Below are 19,820 nucleotides of genomic sequence, written 5' to 3'. Positions count from 1 at the left end.
GAGGGAAACACGGCACCAATTTCTGGACCCTTTGCGAATTGAAAAAGAGAGATCCCGAAAGTAACCATTGTATTGTTAGGTGAATTTTAAGAAACGAAACTCTGTGCTTCTCCACCGTGATCGGAAATCTGAGAACCGCCAGAGTCTGTCTTGTGAAAGCGGACAAAAGAAATCGTTCAGCTGTAGCACACTTTCGGTGTTTAACTGTCAGGTCATCCGAAGAAAGCACAAGAGTCGGGATACTGCCCGGCTGCCCAAGCCTAGACAGGTGAAATCGAGAGGTCGGGTTCGAACCACGGACCTTGCGGTCAGTAAATTCGCGCCCCAACCACTGAGTCATTTCGCCTGGACACTTATATCTAAAACAGGTCATTAGTTCCGTGATGAACAACTTCGAGAGAAGGAGCTGGTGTTTACAACACCAGGGCATCTTTGGAGCGTTTGGTTTGGTGGAATAACTTGCTGCATTTAGAACGAATCCGGTCGCAGTGTCTCGGTTGTCTGCGGTCCATCACAGCATAAAATGCCATGTCTGTAAACTTTGCAACACCCGTGTTAACTCTGAGAATGTCAGACAACAAAACTTGTGATGACTTTTGCAATGACTCTACAATCGACGGCGTATAAAACCATCGCTATCCGCAGTGTGCCACAGGAGTGTGAGCTAGCCTTGTCCTTCCAGTAATGCAGATCACCGAGCTACTCGAAGCAGACAGTCCATTTAGACACCACCTCTTGGTTCTAGAATTCTTGTGACAGTGTTGCAAATGACCTCCTGTGGCTACCATTGTAAAAACCAACCTAAAATGGACTAGACACGTGTCTGTCTTGCAGGTTGTGCCTCACATGCTCCGGGTAGACTATAGGCTTCAAATTGTCAGTCCTTTCAACCGAATTTCACACCTGTCGCCCTTCATTTAGACCTGCTGATGGTTCTACACAAGGTGTCTGTCCTTCAAACTCTGGTCATATTTTCTCGGATGTACCACTGAGTTAAGGATATCTAGATGCCTTCATACACAGCCTTTATCACAGACTTCGTGAAACGCGACCTATTTTGTAAGCTAGATGACCGAAGTAATTAGACCGCGAATTTACTGGCAGGATTGTCTGTGGTTCGAACCCGACCTCCACCTCTCGACTTCCCCTGACTAGGCTTGAACAACCTGGCAGTATCCCAGCCCTCGTGCTTCCTTCTGGTGGTGTGGCAACTGGGTACCCAAAGGGTGCTACGGCTGAACAGTTATTTATTTATTCTTATCTTCAGTGCAGTTCGGCACTACATGCGATTCTGGCAACGGGGCCTGAACGAGAGTGCACCAAAAAATAGTGCTCATGCGGCTCGACTTTCATCGATTTGACTACATACGCAGGGCCATACAGTGAGACAGAGAATTCCGGGATTTACTTCTTCGAAGCCCAAAGTCCACTATGTAGTTAGCTTATTCTCGCAAAACTAAGTTGAGTGTTAAAAGAAGGGCGAAGCCGGTCGCTCCGTGCCAAGGGGTTTCAGCAACCTTATGAGTAGTGTATTACGTCTATAACAGAATGGTCGTTTTGGTAACGCGTATAACGGTGCTCTGAACTTCACCCTGCGTTTGTTACACGGTTAGTTTTCATACTAGGGAACGATCGTCCTAGCATCTTTAAAGCATCATCATCGGCAGCATGACATCAGTGTTCAACACCGATGCTTCACTGCCGTACGACCATGATTTATTTGAAAGCCTTATTGTAAAGAAAAGAATAAAGGTGGACGGGGAAGGGACGTCGGGCTAGCTTACCACAACCATTCCGAGGTTCCTACACCTCCAGACATTTACTCAGGCAGTCTGGACAGAAACTGACAACAAGAATGCCATTGACATCGGTTGGCAGCCATATCTTGCAGTGTCTCCAACCAGGCACAGCGAGGATCGCGCGGTCCCCATCCTGGAAGGCTAGTAGCACCGACAGCACCCAACGTTTCGTGATCTCCTCCAATTCAAGTGGTGGCCATCTCTCTGTTCGCGCCACCCTGAATTGGGCATGGGAAATAGCACTGTCTTCAGCAAACGATGGTTCGGCACACGCAACACAAGTCTTTAAATCGTCAACACGTTTTTTGCTGCTGCCGCGGAAACACGACTCATGCCATTAAAACTCGGTCGGTAAAGCGCATTGCAACGGATATCATCCTTTGGAACATTTCCCATTTGGAATATCAGCGAAAGACAATCCGATTGAAGGAGGGGGAGAGCTCAGTGTCTGCAACAGCCACCGTTATCTTGGCAGCATTATAGGGATAATTGGTTTTGTTTATTGATTCTCATTCAGGTTCAGTTGTGTGAAAAAGGCTGACTCCTTGGATTTCGAACACCATACAAGTTCACCATGTATTCCAGCCTATGTGCAAAAGCACCGAATAGCTGAAGCGTTCATTTCAGAGGAAGTGCAAAATTTCGGTCGCCTCAACAATGCAACTGAAATTCCACTATTCGGGTGCGGAAAGCGTGATTTACTTTTGTTTCTCCTCGCAGAGGAGGGGAATAGTCTGGCGTTCATGATAGGCACATGTGCCGCTTGGTCACCACATCGGGCCGCAAGCCCCCCGGTTGGTCTTTCCGCGGTGTCGCACCTCTTCAGGAGTTTTGGACATATAAGCGTGTCTTCCCATTCACTTTCGGTGTTCAACTGCACAATATCGATCTCCCAGCACATCGACTTGTTTTGATGAAAAACGAAGATTTCATATGTATAGCTGACGCTCACTCGTACGGTGTTCCTTTCCTTTTTTTTGAGTGTTACTCTGTACTCGAATCACTTACTGGAGCATTACACTAACGCGGTGCAGAAAAAATCCCATCTTCAAAACGGTTACCTCAAAGTATTCCCCTGACAAAAAGAAGAGCAGTCGGGAATAGTGGGTAGCACAAAAATCGTTCCCACGTTCGGCGTGTTCCCGACTGCGAAGGGTGGCGAATTTCGTTTTTTCCGATGTTATAAGCATCCCAACTGCTTTCTCGTGTTAAGGTGGTCTTTATTTGCTCACTGCACTTGACACACAAGTTCCCATCGCTCCAAAACCCTTGCGTCAATCCGACATTCGCGTAGGCAACTATTGTCACATATTCGCTCACACTGGAGTGCGTGGCTTGGCCACGGATATTGCGCTTGGCATTAGCAGAGCATAGCCTTGCTTTTCCCACGTATACGATCAATAAACCAGTAGCTGTCTGCTACATCGTTTGGCGTTCGAATCTCGAAAGCTTTTCATACTGCGTACTAACTAGGACCGCGGTAGTTTTGTATGTCTCGTTTTCTATGAGCTTGTATGTTACCCGTATGTGTGAAACAGCTTCAACTATTCACTAGCACCTTATTCGTTGAGGACACCGGTTCACACCTGAGAAAATCGATCGGTGGACTGTGAAAGGAATTCCGTGATTGCCTAAAACGACTGCAGTGGACGATACGGCTTTGCCTCCTGTCGACCTGTGTGGTATCGAGTACCTGTCAGCAGATTTAGTCAAATTGACCTTGTTCATTAACAATTAATCCCGCCGATGCTCCCGAAGCCTTGGCCCAGTCTGACGAGAACATCTGATCACTAATGCCGATATTTGACGGCCTTGAGATGCTTCTATCATCATCATCATCATCATTGTCAGCTGTAAGAACCGCGTACTGGTCGTACACTGGTTGTAGCTGCCACAGTTTCGTTCACCGATGATTGGGGGGGGGGGTAGGTAGCTGCGCATTGCACGCGCGAGCTGGTAAATTGGTGCATAAATCCAGCACTGTCAGTGGGTTGTCAAGCGGGGGGGGGGAAAGGAGCTATGCATTGAAGGCAATAGCTTTGATGCATGAGCGCCATTGAGGGCGCGACTGGGCCATGTCTGATAATGTCTCTAGCCATTGATGTGGCCCGTCTCGGGGTCCCCATCCAGGAAGACGGCAGTGACCAGCGCAGCTGAGTTTGCTGGTAATGGCTTTCATACTTCGCTGCCAAGTCATTGTTTGACCGCCTCTGGCTCTCTTCCACCCTTCACATGGTTGGGCGAAAAGAGCCCTTCGAGGAAGTCGGTCGAATGGCATACGCAGCAAGTGGCCAAGCCAGCGCAACCTGCGCAATATGATCAGTTCATCTATCGAGGGTGAGTTATTTCTCCCAAATACCATTCGACCTACTTCAGAATTGCTGATCCGGTGTTCCCACCAGATTCGGGCAATGCTCCGAAGACATCGATGGTCAAACACTGAAAGTCTTTTGACGTCCTCGGCGCGCAGCGGCCAGGTTTCTGATCCGTATAGTAATATGGAGCGCACCGCAGCATTGTAAACCCGACCCTTGACAGAGAAACTGGTGTCACGCCTACGCCACAGGTGACGTAGGTTCGCAAAAGTTGCTCTGGCCTTCCCAATACGGATGGAAATATCATCTTTCGCGAGACCACCGGGACTGATACAGCTGCTTCTATACTAGATGGACGTTCCATGATCATTTCCATCTAGGCTAGCCAACCGACTCATGGTAGTCACGTTGTATTGTGACAAATACACTCATTTGTATATCCATTTGATTCTGATGAGAGACTCACCTGAAACCCAGCCGATATTCTCGACCCGACCGTGGACAGTCGAAGAGTTTTCAGCAATCTTATGAGTAGTATAATACACCTAGTCATGTGATTTTTATTGATTCACAAACAGTGAACCAGTAGAATCGAGCACGTCATAAGCCCCGGGAATAGCGCACTCCGAACTAAGTAACCGACCCAGTTGCCCTCACGATTTCTGCTTTAAATCGCCATCCATCGTTAGTTAGACAACCTGTAGGCTACCCATTCACGATAGCCCAACCTCACACGTTCATTATGAAAGTTCGACCAAGTTCAGTACCAAACTAACTCNTATAATTGTATGTATGTATAAAACGGAATGCGGGTGACCGGTTTCACGGATTTTTACCGAGGGACAGATAAATCTTCAATGATACTCCAACTAGGTATGTTCCACGAGGCCTGCCTCATGTTTCCGTTCGCACGATATCTCTTTTTACTTTCGTGACAGAACACACTACTCATAGGGTCGCTGAAAACGCTTCAACAACCGACTACCGGCCTCGAAGGGTTTTCCGAAGGGTTGTCAGCAACAACGCTATGAGCCGGAAAACATATTGCATTGTATTTCGAATATCGTACCAACTGAAACTTGAGGTGGCCTGTGTGCAGGACATTCAGTTGAAGAATATTATAAACGAGAGATTCAGTGGGGGTTTAGTTAGGCCTCCAATTGGAACCAAATTGATCTGCAAACGGGTGTGTTTGGCGAACTTCGGAAGAAGAACATACGGTTGGCTAGACTCACTCGGAGACTGCGCCCATCTGACGAGCCGGATGAAATCGGCCGTGAGTTGTCGAAGAGTTCTCGGCAACCTTGTGAGGAGGTTTTGCCACGCTACCCCGAAATTCGTCCGGACTGAAAGATCAAGTGGCCTCTGTGTTGAACATTCCTTTGAGGATAATCGTAACCAAGCGATTCATTTGAGTCCCCCGTTAACAACACTGTAGTCTTTAAAGACTCGAATGAACTGTAACAAGGGAAAAACCGGTAACAGGCTGTCGAAGAGTTTTTAACAACTTTGTGAGTAGCATGTTCCTCCAAGAACTTATCGAGTTTGATTCTCCAAACCTGGTTGTTTGTGGTCTGTGTAAAACTGAGCTAGATGCCAATGATACTTTAGAAAAGTTTGGACTTGGCACTGGGAATCTGGACTGTTCGGTGAGATAACTTTCCAGACTGTTTCACTTCTGTACACACCGAAATCGCCGTGACGTTCCTGTTTTGCTGGTGCAAATGTAGGATTGCTCTCGACAAGGTAATCGAGACAACTTTTAGTCTTGGAAACTGAATTCTGGAGATGAGTATTCAAGTTACCAGTGCACAACCTGACAGGTACCATACACTTTGCAAGCCAAGGTTGCACCCCAAGAATGCAACCGCTATTTTCAGCTGAGACACATCAGGTGACCAGATGATCCACACCCCGGAACAGTGCAAGCTGATCTACTTTCTTTCCGCGTTGGTTGACCCAAACCACTGGCAGATTTGTGATCAGCTGTATGATCACGTGATATATTCTATGGATAACAGCGATTTTACCCGCGTATCATCTGTCCGCAAGGGGCGTAGATCTGTGTGGAAAGACACAACGTCCTGACCATGCATACCAAATAAGGTATTCGCATCCAAGAAGCTTGTTCCGCTGGAATTTGAATGAGATGAGAAAAGGGAGAGAGTTTATCAGGACTGCACCCAAGCTCTGAAAATTACTTGTGAACTTGGATAGGCTGGCAGCAACAATTATCAGAAACGCACGCATATGGCCACCGGTGTATTTATCCCACAGGAACTCGATTCAAGGTTCGCCATGGGCTTCGTAGAAGTGAGGATTACTGATGTTTGTTCCTGATCGAGGTACAATCGATCGCAGAAGCTCATATCTGTGCGACGGTGATACTACTGATGGGGAGGCATGCGAGTAGTATGTGTTGTTCTTGTAAATTCGCTTTGCGTCTCTTGAAAAGGGGAGATCTGTTGTGGAATTTGTGGAGTCGCTTTGTAGCACTTGCTTGAATTTGAGCAGTGAATATCCAGTAAAGTTCAAGAACACGCGTTCAGGAGAAGATGGATGTCCAGTTTTTGAAACTAAGATGCGAATGAGAGTTTTTATACCCCGTCCAATAGTCTGTAACCGGTCAGTTGGCATTTTCTAATAAATAACTCCGCAGAGAAAGCCTTCTTTCCCTTCACTGTGGGGAAAACATTTTGACCATTCCATCCACGATGGTGGAAAGCTCATCCATGTGGTTCGTACTGTAAAGGTCACTCAGGTTTATAGGACCTTGCGATAGCTTTGTTACACGTTCGTTTTGCAAATTCCAACTTGCGGTCACTCTTCGGAGTTTGTCCTTTTAGTGAGGTCGTCAAGGCCGGAAAAACTATCTTTCACTGTGTGATTGGCTGTATTGGTTTCGTTTCTGTGCGCTATTCAAGGTTAGTCCAACGAACAAGGGATCTTTTACAGATAAGCCTCGCCAAAAAATTAACCCCACCACCCAGAAAAGATTAGAGGAAAGATGATATGAAATTTGTACTTTTAGTTTCTATTGAAGAGGGCGAAATTGGGACATGTGATTAATAGTTTGCATGAAAAGGTTCGTTTTTCGGTACATTTGCATCCAAGCGAACTCACACAAGTAGTTGTCTACTAAAGCTCTTTGTGCTGCATTGGCGTTTATTCTGCATCTTGTAGAAGTGCCCTGCATGGTTTTTACGGCCAGATATTAACGTTTCATCGATTTTGACGTGTAGACCTGGGCCACCGATAACTTTTGGAGTTTGCAAAAGCCGCCAGGCGCAAACTTCGCGAAGAAAGTTCTTACAGTCAACAGCGGTCGTGTGGCTAATAGATAATTCCTCTGAGCAGAATTTGACTTTTGACAAATTTTCGGACCAACAATAGATGAATTGAATTACTGTCCTAAATCCATCTCAGCCGCTCCAGCCAAATTCCCTTTCGAACGCCGGCTTCTTGCCGACACTGTCGGGCATTACATTTCCATTTCTACCTGTCGGAAACACCCGAAAGTGTTATTTGGTGGCCATTGTTGCATAAATGTTGGTGATGGATCACTCCGTGACTGCAAAAAAACGTATTGCCTTCTCGTTGTCATGAACGAGAGTTGAAAGCGTCGGAAAGTTCATTAGCGGTTTTACGTCCGAACGGAGAAAATTTTTGCACAAAGCGAGTCTATATGCGGATGGGGCAAGGTTTAACTTTTCGCATATGCACTTTTTGCTTTGGTAGCTGGGCTTATCTGGAAAAGATCCCATAAAGGCCAAAAGCCACCGAATCATGCTGCCCAAGAATTTTGATTACTTTTCACCGGACGAAGACCGCCCGCGGTTATTGAAATGCTCAGTTAATAAAAAAGGCGACTCCCAACGTCGTGTTTTTCCCACCAATGATCAACTCGAATAGCCATTCTTCCCTATATTGGATTTGTCCTCATTCTTACTTTTATCTCGTCAGTGAACACACACATAAATGATCAAGCACCCCGCCCCGAGTTTTTCGATTGCAATGGAATCTTTGTCTGTATGTGAAAACGTTCAAAAACCAATGGACTCCAAAATGAGTAGGACCAAGCTACGAATTAAGTCGGGAAGTGATTTATCGCAGTCCAACAAATATCTACGGCTCTCAACTGCCATTACGAGAGTGCCGGATAATACCCGTGAAGGGAGGAAAACCCTTCGCTCACGGTATCAGCTGCTGGTTTAGAAGCAATTCCTTCAACAATAAGCCGACTTTTTTCCGTACACGAACTTAATATATTACCAAAAAGGTTGCCGAGAGCTCTTCGACAGTTCACAAGAGGTTTCGCCTTTTCCAAGCGCGAAGTCTAGCTTGATATTCTGACTGACAATAAAACCGCATGAGTGATCAACTGTCACGCAACGGGATATTTTTAGACGAGGAGTCCACAAAAACTCACTGAGTAGAGAAATACACTCATTCGCAAACTAATTTGGTTTTGCGAGAGACTCACCCGGAACCTATCTCTCGTTTGTTATGTTTCCAGGCGACTGAATGTGCTGCACCCGGCCGCCTTATGTTTCAGTCTCCTTGATATTCAAGATATCGTAATGCACTCGTAATGCGCTACTCATAAGGTTGTTGGAAATCCGTCGACAGCCCACGACCGGTTTCGTTTTTCCACTTCGGGTTCATCAGGTATGGTCCCCGAGTTTCCGTCACTCGCATGTTCTACTTGAAACCCAGTTGAACGAACTTAGCGAAACATACTCATTTGCAAACTGATTTGGTTTTGTGAGAGACTCACCTGGAACCCAGCTGAATCTATCGTCCGTGATGTTGTCATATCACTGAGTAGTTTTTCAACCTAGGATAATGGAGAATTCCATAACCGAGAGATTCATCTGGGTTCCAGGTGAGTCCCCTGTGACGGAAACTCACTCACGATTGGTGATGAAACGTTTGCAATCCAACTGCCAAGCTCGGCGAACAGACCAGCAGCCAAACAACGCACCCGAGCTACCTACATTCCACAACATTGCTAACTCACCGTCTACCTTGTGAGTCTCAAGAAGGGCGAAACCGTTTGTGGGCTTTCGAAGAGGTTTCAGCAACCTTATAAATAGTGGATTACGTCCATACCATGTATTGCGATATCTCGACGGTCGTACCTACTGAAACATGGAGCGACCGCTGCAGCACATTCATTGACTGTTACGCAGGCTACATAGCGGTTCCACATTTTTTTCGTGGTAAACTTCATCGTTCATCAGATGCAGGGACGGTGCTTGGACGCCGCGCCATAAACTACTCGCACGTTTCATCAGTAGTATACACCGTTACACCCGTTCATGGAGGATATTCATGAATGAATGTCGATTGGTCAAGCATGCCAGCCGTTATGCGTCCGCTTTTCTCCCAAATTCGTTCATCCATGCAAAAATCCAGCAACCCACTGGAACCAGCCCATCGAATTTTCCGAACTTTCGACTTTCTTTGTTTTGAGTTTGCCAGTCTGATTGCGTGATACGGCCGGTCCATTTGCAAAAGTCGTCGTCATTCGTACATTGGTTGGTCACCATTCTGAACACGGGAATACTGTAATCGTTCGCTTGAAAGTCTACTTCGTTATCTGAAAATTTGAAGTCTTGACAACGTGTCAGTCTCCATTTGCATTGCGTTATTGACGGTAACCCGATGGATGGTGAGACGGAAAAACACGAAGCTTACTCAAGTTCCACATGCTTGTGTCGGAGAAACGTTGTACGGACTGGAACCTTTTCTCTTTCAAAATAACTTGGGGTTTGCGACTGGTGCTCTCGGAGCCCTGGTTATCTCCCGGGATTATCCGCAAACATTGGTTTCTCGGCCTGCCGAGTCGAAATCCCAGTTGAAAAAGCGATAGGCAGATTCACGTCCTACCCAGTCCTTGTCGGCGGAATCTTGTAAGGCAGTACGTATTTTCTCTCCAAGATTACTTAGCGATCATACCGATGTCATCGGTATGACCTCTCGTCCAATTCTCACAGACAGCTCGCTACTCACAAAAGCTCAATCAAGTAGCCGCGTTTAGTCGGCTAGCATTTCTCTCGACGTTCCAATGAAGTTTTGGTGTACTTCGAGACCGGGCACGTTCGTAGAAGGAAGCGCTGATCGATGTGGGCAAACAGTTGCCCAGTGAGTAGAACACGTGTGTCAACGTTCGATATGTAGCCATCCCAAACCCATCTCTAACATATTGGCAAAGTATTTGACCACCCAATCACGTGTGTTCTGCGTAATCAATAACTGGTCATGTGATTGTCCGTCCCTGATTCGCTCTATTCTCTGTGACCAATCAAATTCACTCTAACCTACTATTATCATTTATTTTTGAGGAGCATGGTCACAAACATAAAAAGTGAATGCAAGCGATGAATGCGAAAGAGAAACAGGAGAATATGGGAGAAAAGAGAGAAACGTCTCATTCGAAATCATGCCAAGAACAGTTCCAGTCTGACGAGGTGAATCCCAAAGTATGTAAAGATTTTGGTATGGAAACAGGCGTCTAAAGACCAACAACCGAAGAAAGGACAAACAATGTGGAATACTCTTCAAGGCGCGGTAGGCGCTAGCACAGTCAAGACTCGCACATCAGGCACAAAGTGTCCGTCATACTGGGTCTGGTGTGAAATTAAATGGCAAAAATGTACGTTCAACGCCATGTGCCACGCATAAAAGTGTCATAAGTACGCAGAGAGCCCACAATGGCAAGCAAACGCAAGTCACTGACTGCGACCTTAGGAAGTCCCAGTCCAATAACAGCCTTAGCGGATTGAGGAAAGCAGATCCCTCGATAAGAGATGATCATCGGTTGGTGAACCAAAAAGTCAACATCACAACCGATGGTATGTAGAGCTGAGATTTTGACGAAGGAATATTCATCAGCACCATACTTCTGCTTCTCATTCCACACAGTCCTCCACTTATCCATTCACAGGTACCCGAGTGGCAGACTACACAGGTAAGAACTGAACGGTTGACGTGCAACAATCAAAATTTATACGAAAAAGTCAATAATTCATTTATACGTCGTTTTCTTTTGACACATCCATTGGTGGAAACATCCGCCGGAACGCTTCTGCAGCTCACTGCGGAGCCGTCGTCATCCTCAGGGACAGTGACATCAGCGTTCACACTGGTGCTTCACTACGAGGTCTGTTTAATTGTACTGAAAGCCTTGAAGTGAAAAGAATGTATATCAGCCCACAGTAAGTATTCTGAGGTGTCTACACCTCCAAATTCTCAATCAGACAATCTGGAAGGAAATAGACAGCATGAATGCCACCGGCGTCGATCAGCCGCCTGCTCTTGCAGTGTCCCCAGAAGAACGCGAAGAATCATCGGGGCGAAAGGCGGACCACACCAGCAACACCTAAACCCTTTGTGATTTCTTTCGTCCCATTCTACCAAGTCATGTGTTGTCCACCTGGCGGTCTGCATCATTCCGAAGGAGGCTCTTGTCTCGGGAGCACATGTCCGAACCACCGTAGTTGACGGTGCTAGATATTTTCCCCAATTGAAGTGCCCGCTGTACTCGCTTTCTAATTCCCTCGTTACGAATCTGTCGACTCCGTTGGACACCAGAAACGCTTCTGAGGCATCGGTGGTAAAAAAAGCCCGCAGACGCCTCACATCATCTGTCCGCAGAGACCATGCTTTGCACCCGTGCCACAACACAGCTCTGTAAACGCGATTCTTGTGACCCAGTCGTATACCTTCTTGACGTGGCCTATGAAATTCGTGCACCGACTTCACCTGACACAATTTCCTCAGATCAAATACAGCTCCTGATGCGTCTAAAATTCTCCACAACCTTGATTGTTTCTCCATGAATTGTAAGGGATACGTTCAGAGACCGCATGTTTTGAAGCAAGCATTTGCACTTTCAAGGCGCATGCCAGAAAATGAGTTTGTTTTTGGCATACACAGTACACACAGTCCAGATCGACGAGCTCCTCGGCAGCAATGATTTGAACACCGGGATTTGAAGACCTTCCAGCGCCTCGCCCCATTCTTTCATCAATGACGATGTTAAGCGAGAATGCAGAGAGTGAACCTCTCTGTGGCAAATCACTTTTTGCAGTCAAAGACCATCATCATCATCAGCGTTGGCACTGATGTTTCACTGTCGTACAACCATGAGGTTCGTTTAGTTATATATATGTATATATACATTATATTAAAAGCCCTACAGTGGAAAGAAGAGAAAGAGAGTGGGTGGGGAAGGGGACCTAGTGCTGGCCTATGTCAAGCATTCTGAGGTGCCCACACCTCCGACCGCTCTTTCAGACAACCTGGAAAGAAACTGACAGCACGAACACTACTGACGTTGACTAGCCGCCATTTCTTGCAACGTCTCTAGCCAAGCACAGACGGGGTCACGGGGACCTCATCCTGGAAGGCGTACAACACCCAAACTCTTCGTGATCTCTTTGACGCCTTTCTGCCAAGTCATGTGCTGTCCACCTCGCGGTTTGCGCCATCCTAAAGGAGGCACGGGGAACAACACTCCTCTCGGTAGACGGTGTTTCGGCATGCATAGCACATGACCGAGCCATCGCAGTCGATGGTGCTGGATGTTTTCCCGGATTGAGGTGCCTGCAGCACAATAAAATACCCGTTGTCTAATCGCCTCGTTACTAACGCTGACGCCGTCTATAACCAGCTACGCTTCTGAGGCATCGGTGGTCGAAAACCTGAAGACGCTTCACATTATCAGTCCGCAGATGCCATGTCTCGCACCCAATTAAAAAATTAACCTTATTTCGTAAAGTTGGGCATTTCTGTGTTTACACTTCACAGTGAAGTTTTAAGCAAAATTAATAAATAATAAATGAATAGTTCAGCTTTAACGCCATTTCGGTACCTAGTTGCCATGCCATCCGAAAGGAAGCACGAGGGCTGGGATGCTGCCAGGTTGCTCAAGCGTAGACAGGGGAAGTCGAGGGGCAGTGGTTCGAAATACGGACCTTCCGGTCAGTAAATTCGCGCTCTAACCACCGAGTCATCTTGCCCCATGCTATTTAGAGCGATATGGAGACGATGCGGATCATTAGATCCTCAAAAGATGTACTTTTAGCTTGGCCTTTGGGGGTGACATAATTGAGTGTATCTCTGACGTTGTCACCTAATCCGTGCTTGTCTCCGGGTGGTTACTCTGGGAGCGATCCGTTGAACAAAGTGGATGTTTACACATTTATTGAAAACGTTTATCGTGCGAACTGTCACAATGTCGCTAATCACATCGAATCATTATCGTAGAATATTTGGTGTGGCCTATTGCTACACGGACTTCGCGCACTGAGAATAGGAAACTGTGCGAAAGGTTGAGCGCTGGGACACCCCCAGGGAGGTTGGGTTCGAACCCCGAACCTATCTCGTGGACATCCCTAAAAAGAACTCCGTACCGTGCAATCAACTGATCAAAATGTCCACGATGAGTAGCGATGCTTTTTGTTCTGGTGGCATTGCCCATTTTAATCAGACACAACTGTTCCACGATACTAATCAGGTCACTTTAGGAACAACCTTAAAACCTCCGTTCCCGGCGTATCGGAAGTTTCTAGTGAACAGTCTCCCTGAATTGTCCGTAAAACGAATGTCCATTCCAGCGGCAACTTTCCATAAGAAGCTTGAGAACATCGAATTCAAGCACACACAAGAACGAGCAGGAGCGACGGCATTCTCATGTGAGCGTTACAACCCCTGTCAGTCGAAATCAACTCGCAGGGTCTCATATTGTGAGCTACTACTTGTTGGCACGTGTTTATGTATTCCGCCAACTGCTCTGTAAACAGTTATGTAACGCCACCAGTTTGTTTACCCAGACTTCTGTCAATGCGGCATGTCTAGCTGTTGGCAAGCTGAAAAAGCGAAAAGCACCTGTTTCATCAAGGAAACGACTCACAAGGTTGCTGAAAACTCTTCGAATATCGTGCCAACTGAAACATGAGTCGGCCTGTGTGCAGCACTTTCAGTTGTAAATTCAGTTGAGTCTCTCGTGAAAACCAAATTGATTTTCAAATGAGTGTATTTCTCGAAAACAGTCCAATTTGGGTTCAAGTAGATCATAAGGTTGACGGAAACTCGGGGACTGCGCCTACCTGATGAGCCCGAAGTGGAAGGGTGAAACCGGTCATGGGCTGTCGGAGAGTTTTCAGCAACCTTGCGAATAGTTTCCCTTATGAAATTATACTGCGATATCTCTAATATCGTGTCAACTGAAACATGAAGCGGCCTGTGTGCAGCACTTTCAGTTGTAGAATATCATAAACGAGAGATTCAGTTGAGTCTCTCGTGAAAACCAAATTGATCTGCAAATGAGTGTATTTCTCGAACACCTGTTTCATCCTTATTGTGAACAATCTGCAGTGCACACCTCACGAAACTCCGTTTTGGAGTTCCCAGCCTTCCGGCCTGCGGTTGAGCACTTAACCACAAGGGGCTGACCTGCCAGGTGGTTAGCTCTCACGGACAGTGATCCTTCAGTCACTGAATCCACAACCTATGGCCATGTGTTGACTGACTCCTCGAGTGATGACTTCTCAGGTGGAAGTTTCAATCCATCTCATGAGCTATTTATTCATTGACGGTGGTGTGAAAAGATTTAGTAGATCTTTTTCAGATAAGCCCCGCCAAAAAAATTAACCCCGCAAACCAAAAAAGATTAGAAAAAAAGGGTATGAAATTTTCTACTTTTAGTTTTTATTGGAGAGGGTGAAATTGGGACATGCCATTAACCATTTGCATGAAAAGGTCCGTTTTCGGCTCGAAACGAACTCACACAAGTAGCTATCCACTAAAGATCGGTGTGTACCACATTGGTGTTTATTCTGCATCTTGTAAACGTGCCAAAGAGATTCGATGGTTTGTGTGTGAGCTCCAGTCGTTGGACCCACAAAGTTTTCTGTATGATTAACCGTTGGAGCCTGCAAAAGCCGCCGGGCGCAAACTTCGCGAAGAAAGTTCTTCTAGTCAACAGCGGTTGTGTGGCCAATAGGTAATTCCTCTGAGCAGGGTTTGCTTTTTTTGCCAAATTTTTGGACCAACAATAAATGAATAGAATTACTGTCCCAAACTTCATCCTAGATCGCTCCAACCAAGTTCTCTTTCGAAGACCGATCTCTTGCCGACACTGCCGGGCATTGTACCTCCATCTGTAGGAAACACCTTAAAGTGTCATTTGGTGGCCATTGTTGCATAAATGTTGGTGATGGATCACTCCGTGACTGCAAAAAAACGTATTGCCTTCTCGTTGTCATGAACGAGAGTTGAAAGCGTCAGAAAGTTCATTTACGGTTTTACGTCCGAACGGAGAAAATTTTTGCACAAAATGAACCTAGATGCGGGTAAGGAATTGCTTTCATCAAAAAATAGGTCAAGCTTGTGTGTGTACATTGAATTGGAGCTTGGAAAATGTGGGGCGGAACTTAACTTTTCGCACATGCACTTTTTGCATTAGTGTCGGGGCTTATCCGGAAAGGATCCGATGTAGTTTCTGTGACTGCAGGATGAGCGGTGCTGTCCCATGTAAGTGAGTACTAGGCACTGCCATTCAGCCGTTCATGGCCGAACGATTAAGTGAGGTGAGCACTGCTTGCGATTCCCACTAATCGTGTTCCTTGACTATTCAGCATCGACTGGTCGCTGACAGTAAGAAATCTCAAATACTGACCCCATTGTTCGTCAACGACACAGTGAGAAAGTGCATCTGATACTGCACTTTAGTGGCCTTATAAGAGTTCAAAAATAGCGATAACCTGCTATCCTGCATCATCTACAAAATCCGTATTTCTCATGGAACGTGAAACCATTCATTTGGGAGGGCGAATGCTCTACAACTGACATCGGTGAGAGCGTCACCGACTAAAATTCAGTCTAAAGCTTTCTTGGTTGGCGGATGGGTAGCCACCAAACAGTTCACCTCCGAGAACAACACCACTGCATGTTTCAGCACGTTATCAACACAAAATGAATTCATCATACTTGACGGTAAATTTGGATTAGATTGGCTTGTAGCAATCTCAAGGTTATACGGTGAACAGGTGCTCACACAGCAACCAGCGTACGTGATCATGTCAGTCCATGTGAGTACACACGGGCTTTTAGCTACGGCCTCAACTTCACCGTCATCAATGAGGACCGTACTCAGCGGCGCACATGCATCCAAGCTGTCATCTCCCTAAAGCAAACTTCACGCGCATCTCCGTAGTCATGCATCAGTTATATCGGTCCCCACCTCCACGGCGCAGCTATCCACTGCCGACTCCGCAGGCCGTCTTCGAGCGAAACGGTGGCAGCCGTACTCACTGCACAACATGTGCGCCAATTTTATACCTGAAGATGGTGACAATCCGGAGTAGTCTTTAGCGAGGAACTCCGTATTCGTAGCTTGATAAGGTAAACTTCCGATGAGCACAAACTAGTCGACAGAACTAGTTGACTTTATCCGGAGACGATTACTTCCGAATCTCGTAAAGTGCTTGTATGCCAATTTGGTTTTCACGGGAGACTCACCTGGAACCCAGCGAAATATCTCCCTCATGATGTTATTCCTCAACTGAATGTGCGGCACCAGATCGTCTCATGTTGTAGTTGGTACAATATTCGAGATATCACAGTAGATGGACATAATATGCTACTCAGAAGGTTGCTGAAAACTCTTCGACAGCCCACGAACGGTTTCGCCCTTCCACTTCGGGCTCATCAGGTTGGAACCCAGCTGGAGTGAGTTCCCGTCAGCCTTATATTCTACTCAAATCAAAACTGAATCTGTATAGCAATATGGTTTTCACAGGAAACTCACCTGGAACCCAGCTGAATCTCTCGGTTATGAAATTCTCCATTATCTTAGATCGAAAAATCACTCAGGGACATCACAACATCACAAACCAGAGATTCAACTGGGTTCCAGGTGAGCCTCTCACAAAACCAAATCAGTTCGCCAATTTCGTGCAATTTGGTTTCAAGTAGAACGTAAGGTTGACAGGGATTCGGGGACTGCGCCTACCTGAGGAGCCCAAAGTGGAAGGGCGAAATCGGTCGTGGGCTGTCGACGAATTTTCAGCAACCTTATGAGTAGCGCATTACGAGTGCATTACGATATCTAGAATATCGTAGCGACTGAAACATGAGGCGGCCTGGTGCAGCACATTCAGTTGCCTGGAAACATCACAAACGAGAGATGCAGTTGTGTTCCGGGTGAATCTCTCGCGAAACCAAATTAATTTGCGAATGAGTGTATTTCTCTACTCAGCGAGTTGTTGTGGACTTCTTGTCTAAATATATCCCGTTGCGTGACTGTTGACCACTCGCAGTGTTGTCAGTCGCAACATCCAGCTAGATTTCGCGGTTTGAAAGGGCGAAACCGGTCATGAACTGTCGAACAGTTTTCAGAAGTTTTCGTGTACAGAAGAGAGTTGGCGTATCGTTGAGGGAAATGCTTCTAGACCAGTAGCTGTTATCATCCGTTAGGTCCAATTCCGGTCGACACCTCTGTCCGTTTGCACTAGACTCTTCCTTTACGAACACAGCAGTGAGGATATTATAATTTTTACCTCCGAAAAACGCCACCCTATACCGTTCAGCCTCCCTACTATCATCCACCTAAACGCCTCACAAATGCAATTCCTAAAAACAGCTCAGCTTTCCTTACTGTTTCTATAAGCAGTTGCTCCGATGGAAAGCCTTATGAAGTGGGCACCGTTCTCAATTCACGGGCTTTACTTCCTCAGCCCTTAAGCATAGTTTGATGGGAACGTTCCCATTAAAACAAGAAATATGTACTTCAGTCCATTTAGTAAAAGACACGCATTGCAAAAGCTTAGCCAGATGGACTCATCACTCCACATAGGATAGGGTAGGCAGACTGTTAAATCGAATTATGCGGTCTCCGTTCACCTCACACACCTGTCGTTCAAAGATGACCGCACAAGGACGTATAGTCTGTATGAGGTCAGGTCAGAACTATCCGGCTTCAGAGCTTGGGGCTTTATCTCACTTACAGCTATACTTCAGTCTGGCTATCTCTGTGCATCCGATATTCTTGCGCAATCCAAACCCGAGACTGTTTTGTTCAGTGAATCGACACACCTATGCTTCAGTCTAGCTATCTGAATTCATCCGATATTCCTGCGCAATCCAACCCGAGACTGTTTTGTTCAGTGAATCGATCGGGTCACAACGAGACGACCGACCCTGTTTGCACAGAAAGCATCGGTTAGAAACCCTTGCCTACCTCGACACTAACCTGACCCCTCACCAACAGCCCGTTTTTGTTAGGAGTCAGAAGGAGATCGGGTATATTTTGAAATGAGGATTTCATCAACACGGAGCAAGAAGGGAATGACACATATTGGAGCGAACTGGAAACGTTGAGATCATGCTCACGGGAACGGGTGCTTTGCTGAATGAGGTCCCTCACACACACTCTCTTGTGCACTTCAAATTCACAGGTAAAGCGCTTCACCTCTCCCTGTTAATAAGCACCTCCATCTGCGATTATCAGACGCATATGTTTCCACAGTTCTGTCTTATTAACAATCGATGAAAGTGGATTGTCTGCTTGACGATAGATCAAGAGCACTGTGTGATTCAGTCTAGAGGGACTATAGGCCAACTCTTATCGGAGAAATGTTTTCGCTTGAATTCACTAACCCCAGTCCGACTGTCTTCTCTCAGCGTTCTTTACAGATCTACTACTCTGTGCTGCCCTTCCTAACCGTGGTAACTCGGAAATCAGTGTGCTCCCGAGCACTTCGCCCACGGGCATATGCTCTCTCTTTTCGAATCGAATCCAAGCATTTTCAATACCTAGGTCAATGGTTGGCATGCACCCCACCTGTTCAAAGGTTTTCTTCAATTCTGTGTAAGTTCGAACCCGAGCCTCTAGCTTGCAGGTGAGGCGATCGATTAATGGCGGTCGCTACGCAATTGCTCTCGTTTGGGGTCAGTTAACAGCATTCATGACATCCCAAGTTCAGGAAAGGGTTGATATTCCGCCGCGTGTGTGTCGGGTGACAAAAGACCAGTGGTGTTATATACATTTATTTCGTCGAACACTGTAATCTGACGGCATCGTCGACAGATTCACCATTGTATTCGACCAGTTAGTAACTTTACACAGATAAACTCTGAACAGCTGAGACGAAGATGCCGCTGGCGTACACCCTGGTAGGACCGTGGAGAGATAGAGAGAGAGAAGAATAGGTGTGGACTCGAATCCAACAACGCAACCGGAAACAACGGCGGCCGACCGAACAGCACATCACAACACTAAACGTCACAATTGCTGACCTTATTCCGAGATAGGCACGAACTTACTGAAGGTTCGTCGTTCGAACCCAGCTTTGGGATCCCGATTGCTCTCGTCTAGGCTTGGGCAACCTGATAGTATCCCGGCTCACTTCCTTCCTTCATGTGCCGTGGCAGTTAGGTACCGAAGTAGTGTCACACCTGAACGAGCTTCTTCTGATTCCAGGGCTGTAATTAGCGAACTATACAATATCTCTGTATAAATAATAAGAATCGTTCAGCTGTAGCACCCTTCCGGTGCCTAGCTGCCATGCCACCCAAAGGTAGCACGAGGGCTGGGCTACTGCCAGGTTGCCCAAGCCTAGACAGGAGAAGTCGAGAGGCAGTGGTCGGGTTCGAACCACGGACTTTCCGGTCAGTAAATTCGCACTATGACCAATTG

The 19,820-nt window shown here is 46.5% G+C and overlaps 1 protein-coding gene across 1 annotated transcript in view; it reads left to right on the top strand.

Moving 5' to 3' along the window:
* T265_05655 (hypothetical protein) overlaps positions 1-19,820 on the top strand; it is a gene marked incomplete at both ends in the record, with an annotated part of 62,233 nt that overhangs the window by 12,764 nt on the left and 29,649 nt on the right. The gene's annotated exons all lie outside the window — the stretch shown is intronic.

This window comes from Opisthorchis viverrini, assembly GCF_000715545.1.
Source record: "Opisthorchis viverrini unplaced genomic scaffold opera_v5_111, whole genome shotgun sequence".
Taxonomy (NCBI): Eukaryota; Metazoa; Platyhelminthes; class Trematoda; order Opisthorchiida; family Opisthorchiidae; genus Opisthorchis; species Opisthorchis viverrini.
The sequence above is the reverse complement of the archived record's forward strand: the minus strand, read 5'-3'. Positions and strand labels throughout refer to the sequence as shown.